This window comes from Heterodontus francisci, unplaced genomic scaffold (assembly GCF_036365525.1).
Source record: "Heterodontus francisci isolate sHetFra1 unplaced genomic scaffold, sHetFra1.hap1 HAP1_SCAFFOLD_200, whole genome shotgun sequence".
NCBI classification, from domain to species: domain Eukaryota; kingdom Metazoa; phylum Chordata; class Chondrichthyes; order Heterodontiformes; family Heterodontidae; genus Heterodontus; species Heterodontus francisci.
The window spans coordinates 1,395,472-1,417,148 of NW_027140740.1; positions in this window are offsets into that span (position 1 = coordinate 1,395,472).

Below are 21,677 nucleotides of genomic sequence, written 5' to 3' on the forward strand. Positions count from 1 at the left end.
TAACTGGAATATTATCCCCTGTGCATTAGTGATGACATCTAATTTAAGAATTAAATGGAATATTATCCCCTGTGGATTAATGATGACATCTAATTTAACAATTAAATAGAATATTATCCCCTGTGTCTTAGTGATGACATCTAATTTAACAATTAACTGGAATATTATCACCTGTGTATTAGTGATGACATCTAATTGAACAATTAACTGGAATATTATCCCCTGTGTATTAGTGATGACATCTTATTTAACAATTAACTGGAATATTATCACCTGTGTATTAGTGATGACATCTAATTTAACAATTAACTGGAATATTATCCCCTGTGTATTAGTAATGACATCTAATTTAACAATGAACTGGAATATTATCCCCTGTGTATTAGAGATGACATCTAATTTAACAATTAACTGGAATATTATCACCTGTGTATTAGTGATGACATCTAATTTAACAATCAACTAGAATATTATCCCCTGTGTATTAGTGATGACATCTTTTTATCAATTAACTGGAATATTATCACCTGTGTATTAGTGATGACATCTAATTTAACAATTAACTGGAATATTATCACCTGTGTATTAGTGATGACATCTAATTTAACAATTATCTGGAATATTATCACCTGTGTATTAGTGATGACATCTAATTTAACAATTAAATGGAATGTTATCCCTTGTGCATCAGTGATGACATCTAATTTAAGAATTAACTGGAATATTATCCCCTGTGGATTAGTGATGACATCTAATTTAACAATTAACTGGAATATTATCACCTGTGTATTCGTGATGACATCTAATTTAACAATTAACTGGAATATTATCCCCTGTGCATTAGTGATGACATCTAATTTAACAATTAACTGGAATATTATCCCCTGTGTATTAGTGATGATATCTAATTTAACAATTAACTGGAATATTATCCCCTGTGCATTAGCGATGACATCTAATTTAACAATTAACTGGAATATTATCCCCTGTTTATTAGTGATGACATCTAATTTAAGAATTAACTGGAATATTATCCCCTGTGCATTAGTGATGACATCTAATTTAACAATTAACTGGAATATTATCCCCTGTTTATTAGTGATGACATCTAATTTAAGAATTAACTGGAATATTATCCCCTGTGGATTAGTGATGACATCTAATTTAACAATTAACTGGAATATTATCACCTGTGTATTAGTGATGACATCTAATTTAACAATTAACTGGAATATTATCACCTGTGTATTAGTGATGACATCTAATTTAACAATTAACTGGAATATTATCACCTGTGTATTAGTGATGACATCTAATTTAACAATTAACTGGAATATTATACCCTGTGCATTAGTGATGACATCTAATTTAACAATTAACTGGAATATTATCCCCTGTTTATTAGTGATGACATCTAATTTAAGAATTAACTGGAATATTATCCCCTGTGGATTAGTGATGACATCTAATTTAACAATTAACTGGAATATTATCACCTGTGTATTAGTGATGACATCTAATTTAACAATTAACTGGAATATTATCACCTGTGTATTAGTGATGACATCTAATTTAACAATTAACTGGAATATTATCACCTGTGTATTAGTGATGACATCTAATTTAACAATTAACTGGAATATTATCACCTGTGTATTAGTGATGACATCTAATTTAACAATTAACTGGAATATTATCACCTGTGTATTAGTGATGACATCTAATTTAACAATTAACTGGAATATTATCACCTGTGTATTAGTGATGATATCTAATTTAACAATTAACTGGAATATTAACCCCTGTGTATTAGTGATGACATCTAATTTAACAATTAACTGGAATATTATCACCTGTGTATTAGTGATGGCATCTAATTTAACAATTAGCTGGAATATTATCACCTGTGTATTAGTGATGACATCTAATTTAACAATTAACTGGAATATTATCCCCTGTGTATTAGTGATGACATGTAATTTAACAATTAACTGGAATATTATCACCTGTGTATTAGTGATGACATCTAATTTAACAATTAACTGGAATATTATCACCTGTGTATTAGTGATGACATCTAATTTAACAATTAACTGGAATATTATCACCTGTGTATTAGTGATGATATCTAATTTAACAATTAATTGGAATATTATCCCCTGTGCATTAGTGATGACATGTAATTTAACAATTCACTGGAATATTATCACCTGTGTATTCGTGAAGACATCTAATTTAACAATTAACTGGAATATTATCCCCTGTGCATTAGTGATGACATCTAATTTAACAATTAACTGGAATATTATCCCCTGTGTATTAGTGATTAGTGAAGCATGCTCCTTCAGTTACACCTTTTCCCACTCTCTTCAACTTAAATATTTTACCCTGGAAGCAGCTGGAAGTGTAAATTGATAATGGCATGGCAAGGACAAGTGGGCATCCGGGACCTTGGTGAATGATGGGATGAACAGTGTATCTCCTTAATTCGTGAGATGTAAGGATTGAGAAAGAAACAACAGAGAAGGAGGTGAATTAGAGTGCATGTTCAAGATGGCTCCTGGGCTGGAAGCTCCCTAGGAAGCTCCCTTGCTGTTCAACTCTATCCATGGCCATCTGCTCCCATCCCTAACGTTTTCTCCCCCAATCTGCCCTCTTAAACTGTTTAAATTCCCCTGGCTCTTTAAATCAGTTCATTTTAGCCCTATCTAAAAGTTAACAGTTAGTTTAGTGTATGTTACCTGGGCCCACTGCCCTTCCCAAGCCACACCTGCTCTTTGTTTTCTCAATGAAATTGATCCGGATGAAACTGACGAGCACAGCTGCCGATACTTCAATCTCCGATCCTGCTGTCTTCACAGTCCAGAGTGTCTGCAGCCACGGCATGCGGTAAGTTCATTGAGGTGAAGAAGGAGCTGCGGGACCCGAGAGAAGTCCTGTGAAAAGGTGCCCCGAACACCCAAAAAATCCACGAACGGCACCCCCCGGCCGCAACTTCAAAGCGCCCGCGGGAGATGGCTCGGAGAGCATCTGCAGCGCACTGTCGGCAATGCTGCATGCCTTTATTTAAACCACTGAAAAAAAAAACCCTTTGCAAATGTAATCACCTCTAAGTCTGCCAAATGATGCTTCACCTCCCGAAGGACGTGGATGAGCTTTCCGGACGTCGATGGTGGGCACTGAGGAAATGGCTTATTACCTGCACCAGATTCCACCCCCCTCCCCCCCTCTACCCCCCTTCCACAATCCCCCACCCCCGTCCCCTTCCCTGCTTCACCCTCTCAGCTCACCCCCTCACAACCCCGTCCCAGCCCGCCCCCCCTCGCACCATCTTCACCCCGCACCCCCTTCCCCTGCAACCCCCCCCACCCCCTCCCTCTACCCCTCCCCCTTGCATCCCCTCCTCCCACCGGCACCATCCTACACCTGTGTAGGGGCCCCAACAACCCCACTGCCTTGTGGGCGTCTCGGGAGAGACCAAGGCTAAGGGAGTAAACCCTAACAGAAAATCCGGAGCAGAACCCCGTAGGCGGTCATGTGTCACCTTTGGCATGTTTCCGGCAGTTCCTGCAGCCATACTGGTGCCAACCGTCGTGTCCTGCACTCCTTTGGACCCCACCAGAAAGGCCGAGAGGGGGGTTTTGACGACTGGGCAACTCTCATCCTCCATATATTTGCCCAGGCATGCGCCATGGAGAGGTCACTCCATAGTTGCCTCACAGCGACTGAAACAACACGGAAGGCAGCAGTTACGGGTTATAAGTCCAGATAAATTGGCGTAGAAACTGGGCGCCACGGGTTGCCTTTGTCGGTGGGAGAGGTCATTGCACCTCTCTGGACAGCTACCGCCCGCCTCAAACCGGGCAGCCCCCGGTCAATAAGGTTCTGTCCCGCCACAGTCTGCCTGCTTCAATGGGTGCTTGGAGCTCAGGGTCATTGCCCGAAAGGTGGACTGATACACCGCACCAAACAACATGAAAAAAGGAAAGAAGGTACCAGCCCTTCGCTTTGCAAGCTGGAACGTCAGAACTATGTGTCCTGGCCTGTCGGAAGACCTTACACAAATCAACGATTCTCGGAAGACCGCCATCATTAACAACGAGCTCAGTAGATTCAATGTGGACATTGCAGCACTTCAGGAGACTCGCCTCCCCGCGAGTGGCTCTCTAGCAGAGCAAGACTACACCTTCTTCTGGCAGGGCAGGGATCCTGAAGAACCAAGACAGCATGGAGTGGGCTTCGCCATCAGAAACTCCTTGCTCAGCATGATAGAGCCTCCCTCAAATGGCTCGGAACGCATACTGTCCATCCGACTGCTCACCACCTCTGGTCCAGTACACCTACTCAGCATCTATGCTCCAACACTCTGCTCCGCACCTGAAGCTAAAGACCAGTTCGATGAACAACTCCATAACATCATTAGCAGCATCCCCAACACCGAACACCTATTCCTGCTGGGGGACTTTAATGCCAGGGTTGGGGCCGACCATGACTCATGGCCCTCCTGCCTTGGGCGCTATGGCGTTGGAAGGATGAATGAGAACGGGCAGAGACTGATTGAGTTGTGTACCTATCATAACCTCTGCATCACCAACTCGTTCTTTCACACTAAACCCTGTCACCAGGTTTCATGGAGGCACCCAAGATCACGTCGTTGGCACCAGCTAGACCTCATTGTCACAAGGCGAGCCGCCTTAAACAGTGTTCAAATCACACGCAGCTTCCACAGTGCGGACTGCGACACCGACCACTCCCTGGTGTGCAGCAAGGTTAGACTCAGACCAAAGAAGTTGCATCATTCCAAGCAGAAAGGCCACCCACGCATCAACACGAGCAGAATTTCTCACCCACAGCTGTTACAAAAATTTCTAAATTCACTTGTAACAGCCCTTCAAAACACTCCCACAGGGGATGCTGAGACCAAGTGGGCCCACATCAGAGACGCCATCTATGAGTCAGCTTTGACCACCTACGGCAAAAATGCGAAGAGAAATGCAGACTGGTTTCAATCTCATAATGAAGAGCTGGAACCTGTCATAGCCGCTAAGCGCATTGCACTTTTGAACTACAAGAAAGCCCCCAGCGATTTAACATCCGCAGCACTTAAAGCAGCCAGAAGTACTGCACAAAGAACAGCTAGGCGTTGAGCAAACGACTACTGGCAACACCTATGCAGTCATATTCAGCTGGCCTCAGACACCGGAAACATCAGAGGAATGTATGATGGCATGAAGAGAGCTCTTGGGCCAACCATCAAGAAGATCACCCCCCTCAAATCTAAATCGGGGGACATAATCACTGACCAACGCAAACAGATGGACCGCTGGGTTGAGCACTACCTAGAACTGTACTCCAGGGAGAATGCTGTCACTGAGACTGCCCTCAATGCAGCCCAGCCTCTACCAGTCATGGATGAGCTGGACATACAGCCAACCAAATCGGAACTCAGTGATGCCATTGATTCCCTAGCCAGCGGAAAAGCCCCTGGGAAGGACAGCATTACCCCTGAAATAATCAAGAGTGCCAAGCCTGCTATACTCTCAGCACTACATGAACTGCTATGCCTGTGCTGGGACGAGGGAGCAGTACCCCAGGACATGCGCGATGCCAATATCATCACCCTCTATAAAAACAAAGGTGACCGCGGTGACTGCAACAACTACCGTGGAATCTCCCTGCTCAGCATAGTGGGGAAAGTCTTTGCTCGAGTCGCTCTGAACAGGCTCCAGAAGCTGGCCGAGCGCGTCTACCCTGAGGCACAGTGTGGCTTTCGTGCAGAGAGATCGACTATTGACATGCTGTTCTCCCTTCGTCAGATACAGGAGAAATGCCGTGAACAACAGATGCCCCTCTACATTGCTTTCATTGATCTCACCAAAGCCTTTGACCTCGTCAGCAGACGTGGTCTCTTCAGACTACTAGAAAAGATCGGATGTCCACCAAAGCTACTAAGTATCATCACCTCATTCCATGACAATATGAAAGGCACAATTCAACATGGTGGCTCCTCATCAGAGCCCTTTCCTATCCTGAGTGGTGTGAAACAGGGCTGTGTTCTCGCACCCACACTTTTTGGGATTTTCTTCTCCCTGCTGCTTTCACATGCGTTCAAATCCTATGAAGAAGGATTTTTCCTCCACACAAGATCAGGGGGCAGGTTGTTCAACCTTGCCCGTCTAAGAGCGAAGTCCAAAGTACGGAAAGTCCTCATCAGGGAACTCCTCTTTGCTGACGATGCTGCTTTAACATCTCACACTGAAGAATGCCTGCAGAGTCTCATCGACAGGTTTGCGTCTGCCTGCAATGAATTTGGCCTAACCATCAGCCTCAAGAAAACGAACATCATGGGGCAGGATGTCAGAAATGCTCCATCCATCAATATTGGCGACCATGCTCTGGAAGTGGTTCAAGAGTTCACCTACCTAGGCTCAACTATCACCAGTAACCTGTCTCTAGATGCAGAAATCAACAAGCGCATGGGTAAGGCTTCCACTGCTATGTCCAGACTGGCCAAGAGAGTGTGGGAAAATGGCGCACTGACACGGAACACAAAAGTCCGAGTGTATCAGGCCTGTGTCCTCAGTACCTTGCTCTACGGCAGCGAGGCCTGGACAACGTATGCCAGCCAAGAGCGACGTCTCAATTCATTCCATCTTCGCTGCCTTCGGAGAATACTTGGCATCAGGTGGCAGGACTATATCTCCAACACAGAAGTCCTTGAAGCGGCCAACACCCCCAGCTTATACACACTACTGAGTCAGCGGCGCTTGAGATGGCTTGGCCATGTGAGCCGCATGGAAGATGGCAGGATCCCCAAAGACACATTGTACATCGAGCTCGCCACTGGTATCAGACCCACCGGCCGTCCATGTCTCCGTTATAAAGACGTCTGCAAACGCGACATGAAATCGTGTGACATTGATCACAAGTCGTGGGAGTCAGTTGCCAGCATTCGCCAGAGCTGGCGGGCAGCCATAAAGACAGGGCTAAATTGTGGCGAGTCGAAGAGACTTAGTAGTTGGCAGGAAAAAAGACAGAGGCGCAAGGGGAGAGCCAACTGTGCAACAGCCCCAACAAACAAATTTCTCTGCAGCACCTGTGGAAGAGCCTGTCACTCCAGAATTGGCCTTTATAGCCACTCCAGGCGCTGCTTCACAAACAACTGACCACCTCCAGGCGCGTATCCATTGTCTCTCGAGATAAGGAGGCCCAAAAGAAGAAAAAAGAATTCGTGATGACATCAAATTTAACAATTAACCGGAATATTATCACCTGTGTATTAGTGATGAATCTAATTTAACAATTAACTGGAATATTATCCCCTGTGTATTAGTGATGACATCTAATTTGACAATTAACTAGAATATTATCCCCTGTGTATGAGTGATGACATCTAATTGATCAATGAACAGGAATATTATCCCCTGTGTATTAGTGATGACATCTAATTTAACAATTAACTAGAATATTATCCCCTGTGTATTAGTGATGACATGTCATTTAACAATTAACTGGAATATTATCACCTGTGCATTAGTGATGATATCTAATTTAACAATTAACTGGAATATTATCCCCTGTGTATTAGTGATGACATGTCATTTAACAATTAACTGGAATATTATCACCTGTGCATTAGTGATGACATCTAATTTAACAATTGACTGGAATATTATCACCTGTGTATTAGTGATGACATCTAATTTAACAATTAACTGGAATATTATCCCCTGTGTATTAGTGATGACATCTAATTTAACAATTATCTGGAATATTATCCCCTGTGTATTTGTGATGACATCTAATTGAACAAATAACTGGAATATTATCCCCTGTGTATTCGTGATGACATCTAATTTAACAATTAAATGGAATATTATCCCCTGTGTATTAGTGATGACATCGAATTTAACAATTAACTGGAATATTATCACCTGTGTATTAGTGATGACATCTAATTTAACAATTAACTGGAATATTATCACCTGTGTATTAGTGATGACATCTAATTTAACAATTATCTGGAATATTATCACCTGTGTATTAGTGATGACATCTAATTTAACAATTAACTGGAATATTATCCCCTGTGTATTAGTGATGACATCTAATTTAACAATTATCTGGAATATTATCCCCTGTGTATTTGTGATGACATCTAATTGAACAAATAACTGGAATATTATCCCCTGTGTATTCGTGATGACATCTAATTTAACAATTAAATGGAATATTATCCCCTGTGTATTAGTGATGACATCGAATTTAACAATTAACTGGAATATTATCACCTGTGTATTAGTGATGACATCTAATTTAACAATTAACTGGAATATTATCACCTGTGTATTAGTGATGACATCTAATTTAACAATTAACTGGAATATTATCCCCTGTGTATTAGTGATGACATCTAATTTAACAATTATCTGGAATATTATCCCCTGTGTATTTGTGATGACATCTAATTGAACAAATAACTGGAATATTATCCCCTGTGTATTCGTGATGACATCTAATTTAACAATTAAATGGAATATTATCCCCTGTGTATTAGTGATGACATCGAATTTAACAATTAACTGGAATATTATCACCTGTGTATTAGTGATGACATCTAATTTAACAATTAACTGGAATATTATCACCTGTGTATTAGTGATGACATCTAATTTAACAATTATCTGGAATATTATCCCCTGTGTATTAGTGATGACATCTAATTTAACAATTAACTGGAATATTATCCCCTGTGTATTAGTGATGACATCTAATTGAACAATTAACTGGAATATTATCCCCTGTGTATTAGTGATGACATCTAATTTAACAATTAACTGGAATATTATCCCCTGTGTATTAGTGATGACATCTAATTTAACAATTATCTGGAATATTATCCCCTGTGTATTTGTGATGACATCTAATTGAACAAATAACTGGAATATTATCCCCTGTGTATTCGTGATGACATCTAATTTAACAATTAAATGGAATATTATCCCCTGTGTATTAGTGATGACATCGAATTTAACAATTAACTGGAATATTATCACCTGTGTATTAGTGATGATATCTAATTTAACAATTAACTGGAATATTATCCCCTGTGTATTAGTGATGACATCTAATTTAACAATTATCTGGAATATTATCCCCTGTGTATTTGTGATGACATCTAATTGAACAAATAACTGGAATATTATCCCCTGTGTATTCGTGATGACATCTAATTTAACAATTAAATGGAATATTATCCCCTGTGTATTAGTGATGACATCGAATTTAACAATTAACTGGAATATTATCACCTGTGTATTAGTGATGACATCTAATTTAACAATTAACTGGAATATTATCCCCTGTGTATTAGTGATGATATCTAATTTAACAATTAACTGGAATATTATCACCTGTGTATTAGTGATGACATCTAATTTAACAATTAACTGGAATATTATCACCTGTGTATTAGTGATGACATCTAATTTAACAATTATCTGGAATATTATCCCCTGTGTATTAGTGATGACATCTAATTTAACAATTAACTGGAATATTATCCCCTGTGTATTAGTGATGACATCTAATTGAACAATTAACTGGAATATTATCCCCTGTGTATTAGTGATGACATCTAATTTAATAATTAACTGGAATATTACCCCCTGTGTATTTGTGATGACATCTAATTTAACAATTAACTGGAATATTATCACCTGTGTATTAGTGATGACATCTAATTTAAGAATTAAATGGAATATTATCCCCTGTGGATTAGTGATGACATCTAATTTAACAATTAAATAGAATATTATCCCCTGTGTCTTAGTGATGACATCTAATTTAACAATTAACTGGAATATTATCCCCTGTGTATTAGTGATGACATCTAATTTAACAATTAACTGGAATATTATCCCCTGTGTATTAGTAATGACATCTAATTTAACAATTAACTGGAATATTATCCCCTGTGTATTAGTAATGACATCTAATTTAACAATGAACTGGAATATTATCCCCTGTGTATTAGTGATGACATCTAATTTGACAATTAACTGGAATATTATCACCTGTGTATTAGTGATGACATCTAATTTAACAATTAACTGGAATATTATCACCTGTGTATTAGTGATTACATCTAATTTAACAATTAACTGGAATATTATCACCTGTGTATTAGTGATGACATCTAATTTAACAATTAACTGGAATATTATCACCTGTGTATTAGTGATGACATCTAATTTAACAATTAGCTGGAATATTATCACCTGTGTATTAGTGATGACATCTAATTTAACAATTAACTGGAATATTATCCCCTGTGTATTAGTGATGACATGTAATTTAACAATTAACTGGAATATTATCACCTGTGTATTTTCTGACATCTAATTTAACAATTAACTGGATTATTATCACCTGTGTATTAGTGATGACATCTAATTTAACAATTAACTGGAATATTATCACCTGTGTATTAGTGATGACATCTAATTTAACAATTAACTGGAATATTATCACCTGTGTATTAGTGATGATATCTAATTTAACAATTAATTGGAATATTATCCCCTGTGTATTAGTGATGACATGTAATTTAACAATTAACTGGAATATTATCACCTGTGTATTCGTGATGACATCTAATTTAACAATTAACTGGAATATTATCCCCTGTGCATTAGTGATGACATCTAATTTAACAATTAACTGGAATATTATCCCCTGTGTATTAGTGATGACATCTAATTTAACAATTAACTGGAATATTATCACCTGTGTGTTAGTGATGACATCTAATTTAACAATTAACTAGAATATTATCCCCTGTGTATGAGTGATGACATCTAATTGAACAATTAACTGGAATATTATCCCCTGTGTATTAGTGATGACATCTAATTTAACAATTAACTAGAATATTATCCCCTGTGTATTAGTGATGACATCTAATTTAACAATTAACTGGAATATAATCCCCTGTGTATTAGTGATGACATCTAATTTAACAATTAACTGGAATATTATCACCTGTGTATTAGTGATGACATCTGATTTAACAATTAACTGGAATATTATCACCTGTGTATTAGTGATGACATCTAATTTAACAATTAACTGGAATATGATCCCCTGTGTATTAGTGATGACATCTAATTGAACAATTAACTGGAATATTATGCGCAGTGTAATGGTGATGACATCTAATTTAACAGTTAACTAGAATATTATCCCCTGTGTATTAGTGATGACATCTAATTTAACAATTAACTGGAATATTAACACCCGTGTATTTTTGATGACATCTAATTAAACAATTAAACGGAATATTTTCCGCGGCGAATTCGTGACGACATCTATTTTTAACAATGAGCCAGAATTTTGTTCCCTGTGTATTGGTGATGACATCTAATTTAATAATTAACTGGAAAATTATCCCCTGTGTATTCGTGATGACATCTCATGTAACCATTAAATGGAATATTATCCCCTGTGTGTTAGTGATGACATCTAATTTAACAATTAACTGGAATATTACCCCCTGTGTATTAGTGATGACATCTAATTTAACAATTAACTGGAATAGTACCCCCTGTGTATTAGTGATGACATCTAATTTAACAATTAACTGGAATATTATCCCCTGTGTATTAGTGATGATATCTAATTTAACAATTAACTGGAATATTATCCCGTGTATGAGTGATGACATCAAATTTAACAATTAACTGGAATGTTATCCCCTGTGTATTACTGATGACATCTAATTTATCAATTAACAGGAATATTATTCCCTGTGAATTAGTGATGACATCTAATTTGACAATTAACTGGAATGTTATCCCCTGTGCATTGGTGATGACATATAATTTAACAATTAACAGGAATAATATCCCCTGTGTATTAGTGATGACATCTTAGTTAACAATTAATCAGAATATTATCCCCCGTGTATTTGTGATGATATCTAATTTAACAATTAACTGGAATATTATCCCCTGTGTATTAGTGATGACATCTAATTTAACAATTAACTGGAATATTATCCCCTGTGTATTAGTGATGACATCTAATTTAATAATTAACTGGAATATTACCCCCTGTGTATTTGTGATTACATCTAATTTAACAATTAACTGGAATATTATCACCTGTGTATTAGTGATGACATCTAATTTAAGAATTAAATGGAATATTATACCCTGTGGATTAGTGATGACATCTACTTTAACAATTAAATAGAATATTATCCCCTGTGTCTTAGTGATGACATCTAATTTAACAATTAACTGGAATATTATCACCCGTGTATTAGTGATGACATCTAACTTACCAATTAACTGGAATATTATCCCCTGTGTATTAGTAATGACATCTAATTTAACAATGAACTGGAATATTATCCCCTGTGCATTAGTGATGACATCTAATTTAACAATTAACTGGAATATTATCCCCTGTGTATTAGTGATGACATCTAATTTAACAATTAACTGGAATATTATCCCCTGTTTATTAGTGATGACATCTAATTTAAGAATTAACTGGAATATTATCCCCTGTGGATTAGTGATGACATCTAATTTAACAATTAACTGGAATATTATCACCTGTGTATTAGTGATGACATCTAATTTAACAATTAATTGGAATATTATCCCCTGTGTATTAGTGATGACATCTAATTTAACAATCAGCTGGAATATTATCCCCTGTGTATTAGTGATGACATCTAATTTAACAATTAACTGGAATATTATCCCCTGTGTATTAGTGATGACATGTAATTTAACAATTAACTGGAATATTATCACCTGTGTATTAGTGATGACATCTAATTTAACAATTAACTGGAATATTATCACCTGTGTATTAGTGATGACATCTAATTTAACAATTAACTGGAATATTATCACCTGTGTATTAGTGATGACATCTAATTTAACAATTAACTGGAATATTATCACCTGTGTATTAGTGATGATATCTAATTTAACAATTAATTGGAATATTATCCCCTGTGTATTAGTGATGACATGTAATTTAACAATTAACTGGAATATTATCACCTGTGCATTAGTGATGACATCTAATTTAACAATTAACTGGAATATTATCCCCTGTGTATTAGTGATGACATCTAATTTAACAATTAACTGGAATATTATCACCTGCGTATTAGTGATGACATCTAATTTAACAATTAACTAGAATATTATCCCCTGTGTATGAGTGATGACATCTAATTGAACAATTAACTGGAATATTATCCCCGGTGTATTAGTGATGACATCTAATTTAACAATTAACTGGAATATTATCACCTGTGTATTAGTGATGACATCTGATTTAACAATTAACTGGAATATTATCACCTGTGTATTAGTGATGACATCTAATTTAACAATTAACTGGAATATTATCCCCTGTGTATTAGTGATGACATCTAATTGAACAATTAACTGGAATATTATCCGCTGTGTAATGGTGATGACATCTAATTTAACAATTAACTAGAATATTATCCCCTGTGTTTTTGTGATGACATCTAATTTAACAATTAACTGGAATATTAACACCCGTGTATATTTGATGACATCTAATTAAACAATTAACCGGAATATTTTCCGCGGCGAATTCGTGACGACATCTATTTTTAACAATGAGCCAGAATTTTGTTCCCTGTGTATTGGTGATGACATCTAATTTAATAATTAACTGGAAAATTATCCCCTGTGTATTCGTGATGACATCTCATGTAACCATTAAATGGAATATTATCCCCTGTGTATTAGTGATGACATCTAATTTAACAATTAACTGGAATATTATCCCCTGTGTGTTTGTGATTACATCTAATTTAACAATTAACTGGAATATTACCCCCTGTGTATTAGTGATGACATCTAATTTAACAATTAACTGGAATATTATCCCGTGTATGAGTGATGACATCGAATTTAACAATTAACTGGAATATTATCCCCTGTGCATTACTGATGACCTCTAATTTAACAATTAACTGGAATATTATTCCCTGTGAATTAGTGATGACATCTAATTTGACAATCAACTGGAATATTATCCCCTGTGTATTAGTGATGATATCTAATTTAACAATTAACTGGAATATTATCCCCTGTGCATTGGTGATGACATATAATTTAACAATTAACTGGAATATTATCCCCTGTGTATTACTGATGACATCTAATTTAACAATTAACTGGAATATTATCCCCTGTGTATTAGTGATGATATCTAATTTAACAATTAACTGGAATATTATCCCCTGTGTATTATTGATGACATCTAATTTAACAATTAACTGGAATATTATTCCCTGTGAATTAGTGATGACAAATAATTTGACAATTAACTGGAATGTTATCCCCTGTGTATTGGTGATGACATACAATTTAACAATTAACTGGAATATTATCCCCTGTGCATGAGTGATGTCATCTAATTTAACAGTTACCGAGAATATTATATCCTGGCTGTTTTGTGATGACATCTAATTTAACAAATAACTGGAATATTATCACCTGTGTATTAGTGATGACATCAAATTTAACAATTAATCAGAATATTATCCCCTGTGCATTAGCGATGACATCTAATTTAACATTTAATCGGAATATTATCACCTGTGTATTGGTGATGACATCTAATTTAACAATTAACAGGAATAATACCCCCTGTGTATTAGTGATGACATCTTAGTTAACAATTAATCAGAATATTATCCCCCGTGTATTTGTGATGACATCTAATTTAACAATTAACTGGAATATTATCCCCCGTTTATTAGTGATGACATCTAATTTAACAATTAACTGGAATATTATCACCTGTGTATTAGTGATGACATCTAATTTAACAATTAACTGGAATATTATCCCCTGTGTATGAATGATAACATCTAATTGAACCATTAACTGGAATATTATCCCCTGTGTATAAGTGATGATATCTAATTTAACAATTAACTGGAATATTATCACCTGTGTATTAGTGATGACATCTAATTTAACAATTAACTGGAATATTATCCCATGTGTATTAGTGATGACATCTAATTTAACAATTAACTGGAACATTATCCCATGTGTATTAGTGATGACATCTAATTTAACAATTAACTAGAATATTATCCCTTGTGTATTAGTGATGACATCTAATACAACAATTAACTGGAATATTCTCCCCTGTGTATTAGTGATGACATCTAATTTAACAATTAACTAGAATATTATCCCTTGTGTATTAGTGATGACATCTAATATAACAATTAACTAGAATATTATCACCTGTGTATTGGTGATGACATCTAATTTAACAATTAACTGGAATATTATCACCTGTGTATTAGTGATGATATCTAATTTAACAATTAACTGGAATATTATCCCCTGTGTATTAGTGATGACATCTAATTTAACAATTAACTGGAATATTATCCCCTGTGTATTAGTGATGACATCTAATTTAACAATTAACTGGAATATTATCACCTGTGTATTAGTGATGACATCTAATTTAACAATTAACTGGAATATTATCCCCTGTGTATTAGTGATGACATCTAATTTAACAATTAACTGGAATATTATCCCCTGTGTATGAGTGATGACATCTAATTTAACAATTAACTGGAATATTATCCCCTGTGTAGTAGTGATAACATCTAATTTAACAATTAACTCGAATATTATCCCCTATGTATGAGTGATGACATCTAATTTAACAATTAACTGGAATATTATACCCTGTGTATTCGTGATGACATCTAATTTAACACTTAACTAGAATATTATCCCCGATGTATGAGTGATGACATCTAATTGAACAATTAACTGGAATATTATCCCCTGTGTATTGGTGATGACATCTAATTTAACAATTAACTGGCATATTATCCCCTGTGTATTAGTGATGACATCTAATTTAACAATTAACTGGAATATTATCACCTGTGTATGAGTGATGACATCTAATTTAACAATTAACTGGAATATTATCACCTGTGTATTAGTGATGACATCTAATTTAACAATTAACTGGAATATTATCCCCTGTGTCTTAGTGATGACATCTAATTGAACAATTAACTGGAATATTATTCGCTGTGTATTAGTGATGACATCTAATTTCACAATTAACTGGAATATTACCCCCTGTGTATTAGTGATGACATCTAATTGAACAATTAACTGGAATATTATTCCCTGTGTGTTAGTGATGACATCTAATTTCACAATTAACTGGAATATTATTCCCTGTGTGTTAGTGATGACATCTAATTTCACAATTAACTGGAATATTACCCCCTGTGTATTAGTGATGACATCTAATTGAACAATTAACAGGAATATTATCCCGTGTATTAGTGATGACATCGAATTTAACAATTAACTGGAATATTATCACCTGGGTGCTGGTGATGACATCAAATTTAACAATTAACTGGAATATTATCCCCTGTGTATTAGTGATGGCATCTAATTTAACAATTAACTGAAATATTATTCCCTTTGAATTAGTGATGACATCTAATTTGACAATTAACTGGAATGTTATCCCCTGTGTATTGGTGATGACATATAATTTAACAATTAACTGGAATATTATCCCCTGTTTATTAGTGATGATATCTAATTGAACAATTAACTGGAATATTATCCCCTGTGTATTAGTGATGACATCTAATTTAACAATTAACTGGAATATTATCCCCTGTGTATCAGTGATGACATCTAGTTTAACAATTAACTGGAACATTATTCCCTGTGAATTAGTGATGACATCTAATTTGACAATTAACTGGAATGTTATCCCCTGTGTATTGGTGATGACATATAATTTAACTATGAACCAGAATATTATTCCCTGTGTTTTCGGAAAGACATCTATTTTAACAATTAACTGGAATATTATCCCCTGTGCATGACTGATGTCATCTAATTTAACAGTTACCCAGAATATTATACCCTGTGTGTTTAGTGATGACATCAAATTTAACAAATAACTGGAATATTATCCACTGCGTATTGGTAATGACATCTAATTTAACTATTAACTGGAATATTATCCCCTGTGTATTAGTGATGACATCAAATTTAACAATTAACCAGAATATTATCCCCTGTGCATTTGCGATGACATCTAAGTTAACAATTAATCGGAATATTATTCCCTGTGTATTGGTGATGACATCTAATTTAACAATTAACTGGAATATTATCCCCTGTGCATTAGCGATGACATCTAATTTAACATTTAATCGGAATATTATCACCTGTGTATTGGTGATGACATCTAATTTAACAATTAACATTAATATTATCCCCTGTGTATTAGTGATGACATCTTAGTTAACAATTAATCGGAATATTATCCCCCGTGTATTTGTGATGACATCTAATTTAACAATTAACTGGAATATTATCACCTGTGTATTCGTGATGACATCTAATTTAACAATTAACTGGAATATTATCCCCTGTGTATTAGTGATGACATCTAATTTAACAATTAACTTGAATATTATCCCCTGTGTATTAGTGATGACATCTTATTGAACAATTAAATGGAATATTATCCCTGGTGCATTATTGATGACATCTAATTTAAGAATTAACTGGAATATTATCCCCTGTGGATTAGTGATGACATCTAATTTAACAATTAACTTGAATATTATCACCTGTGTATTGGTGATGACATCTAATTTAACAATTAACTGGAATATTATCCCCTATGTATTAGTGATGACATCTAATTTAACAATTAACTGGAATATTATCCCCTGTGTATTAGTGATGAAATCTAATTTAACAATTAACTGGAATATTATCCCCTGTGTATTAGTGATGACATCTAATTTAACAATTAACTGGAATATTATCCAGTGTATTAGTGATGACATCTAATTTGACAATTAACTGGAATATTATCCCCTGTGTATTAGTGATGACATCAAATTTAACAATTAACTGGAATATTATCCGCTGTGTATTAGTGATGACATCTAATTTAACAATTAACTAGAATATTATCCCCTGTGTTTTTGTGATGACATCTAATTTAACAATTAACTGGAATATTAACCCCCGTGTATTGGTGATGACATCTAATTAAACAATTAACCAGAATATTTTCCGCAGCGAATTCGTGACGACATCTATTTTTAACAATGAGCCAGAATTTTGTTCCCTGTGTATTTGTGATTACATCTAATGGAACAATTAACTGGAAAATTATCCCCTGTGTATTCGTGATGACATCTAATTTAACAATTAACTGGAATATTATCCCGTGCATTAGTGATGACATCGAATTTAACAATTAACTGGAATATTATCACCTGTGTTTTTGTGATGACATCTAATTTAACAATTAACTGGAATATTATCCCCTGTGTATTAGTGATGACATCTAATTCAACAATTAACTGGAATATTATTCCCTGTGAATTAGTGATGACATCTAATTTGACAATTAACTGGAATGTTATCCCCTGTGTATTGGTGATGACATATAATTTAACAATTAACTGGAATATTATCCCCTGTGTATTAGTGATGATATCTAATGGAGCAATTAACTGGAATATTATCCCCTGTGTATTAGTGATGACATCTAATTTAACAAATAACTGGAATATTATACCCTGTGTGTTTAGTGATGACATCTAATTTAACAAATAACTGGAATATTATCCCCTGCGTATTAGTGATGACATCTAATTTAACTATTAACTGGAATACTATCCCCTGTGCATTAGCGATGACATCTAAGTTAACAATTAATCGGAATATTATCCCCTGTGTATTGGTGATGACACCTAATTTAACAATTAACTGGAATATTATCCCCTGTGCATTAGCGATGACATCTAATTTAACATTTAATCGGAATATTATCACCTGTGTATTGGTGATGACATCTAATTTAACAATTAACTGGAATATTATCCCTGTGTATTAGTGATGACATCTAATTTAACAATTAACTGGAACATTATCCCTGTGTATTAGTGATGACATCTAATTTAACAATTAACTTGAATATTATCACCTGTGTATTGGTGATGACATCTTATTTTACAATTAAATGGAATATTATCCCTGGTGCATTATTGATGACATCTAATTTAAGAATTAACTGGAATATTATCCCCTGTGGATTAGTGATGACATCTAATTTAACAATTAACTTGAATATTGTCACCTGTGTATTGGTGATGACATCTAATTTAACAATTAACTGGAATATTATCCCCTGTGTATTAGTGATGACATCTAATTTAACAATTAACTGGAATATTATCCCCTGTGTATTAGTGATGAAATCTAATTTAACTATTAACTGGAATATTATCCCGTGTATTAGTGATGACATCTAATTTAACAATTAACTGGAATATTATCCCCTGTGTATTAGTGATGACATCTAATTTAACAATTAACTGGAATATTATCCCGTGTATTAGTGATGACATCGAATTTATCAATTAACTGGAATATTATCCCCTGTGTATTAGTGATGACATCTAATTTAACAATTAACTGGAATATTATTCCCTGTGAATTAGTGATTACATCTAATTTGACAATTAACTGGAATGTTATCCCCTGTGTATTAGTGATGACATCTAATTTAACAATTAACTGGAATATTATCCGCTGTGTATTTGTGATGACATCTAATTTAACAATTAACTAGAATATTATCCCCTGTTTTTTTGTGATGACATCTAATTGAACAATTAACTGGAATATTAACCCCCGTGTATTGGTGATGACATCTAATTAAACAATTAACCAGAATATTTTCCGCGGCGAATTCGTGACGACATCTATTTTTAACAATGAGCCAGAATTTTGTTCCCTGTGTATTGGTGATGACATCTAATTTAACAATTAACTGGAAAATTATCCCCTGTGTATTCGTGATGACATCTCATGTAACCATTAAATGGAATATTATCCCCTGTGTATTAGTGATGACATCTAATTTAACAATTAACTGGAATATTACCCCCTGTGTATTAGTGATGTTCTGTTCTTTGGGCCTCCTTATCTCGAGAGACAATGGATACGCGCCTGGAGGTGGTCAGTGGTTTGTGAAGCAGCGCCTGGAGTGGCTATAAAGGCCAATTCTGGAGTGACAGGCTCTTCCACAGGTGCTGCAGAGAAATTTGTTTGTTGGGGCTGTTGCACAGTTGGCTCTCCCCTTGCGCCTCTGTCTTTTTTCCTGCCAACTACTAAGTCTCTTCGACTCGCCACAATTTAGCCCTGTCTTTATGGCTGCCCGCCAGCTCTGGCGAATGCTGGCAACTGAGTCCCACGACTTGTGATCAATGTCACACGATTTCATGTCGCGTTTGCAGACGTCTTTATAACGGAGACATGAACGGCCGGTGGGTCTGATACCAGTGGCGAGCTCGCTGTACAATGTGTCTTTGGGGATCCTGCCATCTTCCATGCGGCTCACATGGCCAAGCCATCTCAAGCGCCGCTGACTCAGTAGTGTGTATAAGCTGGGGATGTTGGCCGCTTCAAGGACTTCTGTGTTGGAGATATAGTCCTGCCACCTGATGCCAAGTATTCTCCGAAGGCAGCGAAGATGGAATGAATTGAGACGTCGCTCTTGGCTGGCATACGTTGTCCAGGCCTCGCTGCCGTAGAGCAAGGTACTGAGGACACAGGCCTGATACACTCGGACTTTTGTGTTCCGTGTCAGTGCGCCATTTTCCCACACTCTCTTGGCCAGTCTGGACATAGCAGTGGAAGCCTTACCCATGCGCTTGTTGATTTCTGCATCTAGAGACAGGTTACTGGTGATAGTTGAGCCTAGGTAGGTGAACTCTTGAACCACTTCCAGAGCGTGGTCGCCAATATTGATGGATGGAGCATTTCTGACATCCTGCCCCATGATGTTCGTTTTCTTGAGGCTGATGGTTAGGCCAAATTCATTGCAGGCAGACGCAAACCTGTCGATGAGACTCTGCAGGCATTCTTCAGTGTGAGATGTTAAAGCAGCATCGTCAGCAAAGAGGAGTTCCCTGATGAGGACTTTCCGTACTTTGGACTTCGCTCTTAGACGGGCAAGGTTGAACAACCTGCCCCCTGATCTTGTGTGGAGGAAAAATCCTTCTTCATAGGATTTGAACGCATGTGAAAGCAGCAGGGAGAAGAAAATCCCAAAAAGTGTGGGTGCGAGAACACAGCCCTGTTTCACACCACTCAGGATAGGAAAGGGCTCTGATGAGGAGCCACCATGTTGAATTGTGCCTTTCATATTGTCATGGAATGAGGTGATGATACTTAGTAGCTTTGGTGGACATCCGATCTTTTCTAGTAGTCTGAAGAGACCACGTCTGCTGACGAGGTCAAAGGCTTTGGTGAGATCAATGAAAGCAATGTAGAGGGGCATCTGTTGTTCACGGCATTTCTCCTGTATCTGACGAAGGGAGAACAGCATGTCAATAGTCGATCTCTCTGCACGAAAGCCACACTGTGCCTCAGGGTAGACGCGCTCGGCCAGCTTCTGGAGCCTGTTCAGAGCGACTCGAGCAAAGACTTTCCCCACTATGCTGAGCAGGGAGATTCCACGGTAGTTGTTGCAGTCACCGCGGTCACCTTTGTTTTTATAGA